Genomic DNA, 4,729 nt, shown 5'->3' with positions numbered 1-4,729 from the left:
TTAACCTCAACCATTTTTCCTCATACGTTTTATTATTTTCATGCAATTCTTAGACATGTAAAATAAATTACGTTTTAGTGTATTCAAAAATACATCAGCATAGCTATTTTTTAAGACAGGAGACTTTACTATTTTACTTTACTATCTACGAAGCCAAACCACAATTTGAAGATTTTTAACTTAAAAAATCTTATTATTAATGTTTTAGAACTTGTATTTTTCACAGTAGCAAAGTTTTTTTTCACTCTAGTTAGGATTTTAACAACTATTCAAAAGTTAGGTTTAATTCGATTTAATTAACTCAGATTATTTTTATATTCACAATTATTTTATTTAACTTAATCATATTCTCACCCATTTTATTATTTTCATACAATTACTGAACCCATAAAATTCATTACGCTTTAATATATTCAAAAATACTTCATAACAGTTCTTTTTTAACACATATATCATTTTTCAGAACACAATTTATCGAATTTCACTTTGAAAATCGTATTATAATACTTTCTATCTTCAATTTGTACTTTATTTATTCACTTATTTATTTTTCTTTCACACTAGCAAAGTTTTTTCAATCAAGTTCGGCTAGAGAAATTGCAGCTTTTCAAGAGTTTTACTCAATTCGATTTAATTCATTAAATTGACATAGATATTTTTTTCTTATTCGCAATTATATTTTTTAACTTAATCGTTTTCTTATTCATTTTAATACTTTCACGCATTTATTGAACTTACAATGTAACTTACGCACTGTTATATTCAAAATACTTCATTATTATTATTATTACCATTATTATTTTACCATCTACAGACACCATTAACAGAATTTTACTACGATATTCAAAAATCTTAGTAAACCTAATGTTTTCTGGACTCACATTTTTACTTTATGTATTTTACATACCACCAAGATTATTCTTTTCAATTATTCGAATCAATTTAACTCATGTAACTAACGCAGATTTTCAAAGCAACTACAGAGATAGTTTACGACTTTTAAATCAGAACGAATACTCAGAAACGATATTTTTACGAAACTTTAGTAAGTAAGCAATTTCAAATGCTTCCAAAGCGTTTTCAGAATATACTTAAACATAGAAAATCCTGGTGAAAGGATATTAAAGTTTGTTCAACACATTTTTCAACTTATTACAATTATTATTTCCATAATCACTTTCAAGACTTTTTCAGTTGAACATTGAAAACATAAGTTTAACATAAAGCACTTAAGCATATAAATTCAAAAAATTTGGAATAGAAACATAAATCTTCAAGACTTGAATATTTACGATTAAACAAAACTCAAACATAAATAAAATTTAGAAACAGAAACATACAATCTTTATAACTTGAACATTAAGAAAGAAGGAAAACATAATCCTAAAAATTTCCTTCACATACAATTAACTAATTAAAAGTAAAAATCTTTGAAACTTACCCCAAGTTTGCTGAAATGATGTTTTTTTTTTTTTATAAAAGTACTGAAAGAAGTTACAAACTGTGAGTCGTTATCAAATACACAACATCAAAATATTGTAACCTCAATTCAGCCCTTATTTCAATCAAACCAACAGTCATAACGGAAATAATTTTTCCCGTATGCGACACCGATTTACGCCAGAGTTGTATTAAAATATTTTAATTATTATTTTCTTTTCAAATTTTTAATGCAGAATGAACTCTCATACAACCGACAGACACGAAAAACCAAACTGATCTGATTTTTACGAAGCCTCGCAAACAAACTTCCCCTAGTCATGTGGTATCATAGTTAGTCATCGATGAGGAATGAATCAGTCTGATTTTCCTATCACGTGTGAGAAAGCAAGCCCTTTACGATATGCACAGCTCCATTACGCTATGCGAAATGTACATGCTAAACCACAATTATTGAAATAATTTTTTTTCCGAACTTAACTGTTTTCAAAAGTATATTTATCCCATTCGTTTAACATAACTCGCACATAGTCAGAGACTTGATTTTTTCAGTTCATAGTCATTCTGCAAGTGTATTTTTACATTATCACTGCTTATGCATTGCAATTATTTATTTTTCGCTACATAATTGTTTTCGTATTTCCAACTATTTCAACGATTTCCCGATCGAATAATAGGACTTTGATTACATTTAACAGTGTTTATTTTCCATACTTTGAAATTTTCAAAAGTATTTTCTTTTCGCTTCAACGAACGAAGTATTCAAATTATGAATTTTTCTTCTCACTTATCAGTTGTTCTATTATAATTTTTTCTAAATATATTTGTACTGGCTAGCAATCAAAATATTTTTACCCGAACTTAACAGTTTTCAATAGTTGGTTTATCCCATTCGTTTCTCACGCACAGACTTGATTTTTCCAATTCATAGTCATTCAATGAGAGTATTTTTTAATATTTTCAATGCTTTTATGCATTACATTTAATTATTTTTCCAAAAACACAACGATTTTTGCATTTCCAATTATTTCAACGATTTTCCAAAAGGACTTTGATCGTATTTAGCAGTGTTTATTTTCAATACTTAGAAATTTTGAAGAGTATTTTCTCGTTTCAGCGTACGAAATATTCAAATTTAGCTTATGTATGATGACGAGAAACTTTATAGTAATTGCAACACAACAATAGTTTTAAGACTTAATATGCATTATGTAACCTTAGATACGAGTTTTGTCGCTCATTACTGCATTGATACAGCTATTAAGTAATTTCATTATCTCTGCTTATTACTTACAACTCAGATTAGTTTAGTTGTACACTATTAAGGTGTGCAATCTAAGACTAGCGAAATTAATTCATGTAACCAGATGTTTAGTTAAAAGTTATAAATCGAAGAGCATAATTACTGACAACATTACAATTTTTGAATCAAATATTCGGAAATTGTGAACATGGAAAAAGTTCAAATGCTATGTCCATATACTTATACCAAATCACCCAAAACGAAAGTTTTTACAAATTTAAAGATTTTATTACAATTCTCAATATGTTCTACCATTTCAACAACAACAACAAAAATATATATCCAAATTAGGATTTTCGATATCATTTTTCAAGAAACCATTTTTTTTTAAACTAACACTTATTTCAATTTTCATTTCATATTTCAGAGTTTCGCATCACATTTAAGGAAAATCACACAAACACCAGTCAAATGCAAAGTAATGAATTCTTCAAGTTTTTATAACTTCTGTCCTTCTATAACAAATTTCAAATTGTTAACGTATGCATACTACAGTATCATAATATACTCAAAATCATAAAAAAGTTACAAACTTCGAGACTGAAAAACTGTAAGACAATATTTCCAAAGTACGTTCGAGAATTTACCCAATTGAACCAATGTATGAAAATAATAACACCTTTTAATTATTTGATAACATTGTTCAAAAATAGAGATGGTTAATTAAGAATTTACAAAAAATTAATAATTTACAGAAAACCTGAAAATTTAAAAAAAAAAAATAAATAAAATAATAATTATTATTAAAAGAAGAACTTTCACGAAAAAAGTATAGTACCCATAGGGCAAGGTCGTAAAGTCCTCTTGTATCACTCTTTTGTTGTACCTTATTTTGTACAAACTATTTTAAATTTTATTGATAATTTTTCTCCTCTTTGACTCCCTGCAAATTTTAGCCGGGTTATGAACGTTGATGGAGGGGGGTTCGTTCAAGTATAGTACGAGCTGCTTTATTGAGTCAAAGTTGAGGAGCTGGATGTTCCTTTGGTTTTGGGTAAACCCATCACGTATTTTACAGCAATTCTCCTCGTCTCTTGTTGTGTAAACAGTTTTTCGGGACACCTGGAATTCAACAAGGAAAAAAAAAAAAAGAAATCAGCAAATCACCAAGGGAAAAAAAATATTTAGGACTTATATTCCAGAAGAAAAAAATACGCACCAGACACAAAAACTGAGTTGGTGCCAACGCCCCCCCCCCGTTCATGGTAACTTTTTAGGATATTTTAAGGACGAATTGGACGGTGGATCCATCTGAGTTTTTGTGTCTGGTGCGTATTTTTTTTCTTCTGGAATATAAGTCCTAAATATTTTTTTCCCTTGGTGATTTGCTGATTTTTTTTTTTCTTGTTGAATTCCAGGTGTCCCGAAAAACTGTTTACACAACAAGAGACGAGGAGAATTGCTGTAAAATACGTGATGGGTTTACCCAAAACCAAAGGAACATCCAGCTCCTCAACTTTGACTCAATAAAGCAGCTCGTACTATACTTGAACGAACCCCCCTCCATCAACGTTCCTAACCCGGCTAAAATTTGCAGGGAGTCAAAGAGGAGAAAAATTATCAATAAAATTTAAAATAGTTTGTACAAAATAAGGTACAACAAAAGAGTGATACAAGAGGACTTTACGACCTTGCCCTATGGGTACTATACTTTTTTCGTGAAAGTTCTTCTTTTAATAATAATTATTATTTTATTTAATTTTTTTTTTTAAATTTTCAGGTTTTCTGTAAATTATTAATTTTTTGTAAATTCTTAATTAACCATCTCTATTTTTGAACAATGTTATCAAATAACTAAAAGGTGTTATTATTTTCATACATTGGTTCAATTGGGTAAATTCTCGAACGTACTTTGGAAATATTGTCTTACAGTTTTTCAGTCTCGAAGTTTGTAACTTTTTTATGATTTTGAGTATATTATGATACTGTAGTATGCATACGTTAACAATTTGAAATTTGTTATAGAAGGACAGATGTTATAAAAAC

This window comes from Uloborus diversus, chromosome 4 (genome assembly GCF_026930045.1).
Source record: "Uloborus diversus isolate 005 chromosome 4, Udiv.v.3.1, whole genome shotgun sequence".
Classification (NCBI taxonomy): Eukaryota; Metazoa; Arthropoda; class Arachnida; order Araneae; family Uloboridae; genus Uloborus; species Uloborus diversus.
This window is presented reverse-complemented; position numbering follows the sequence as displayed.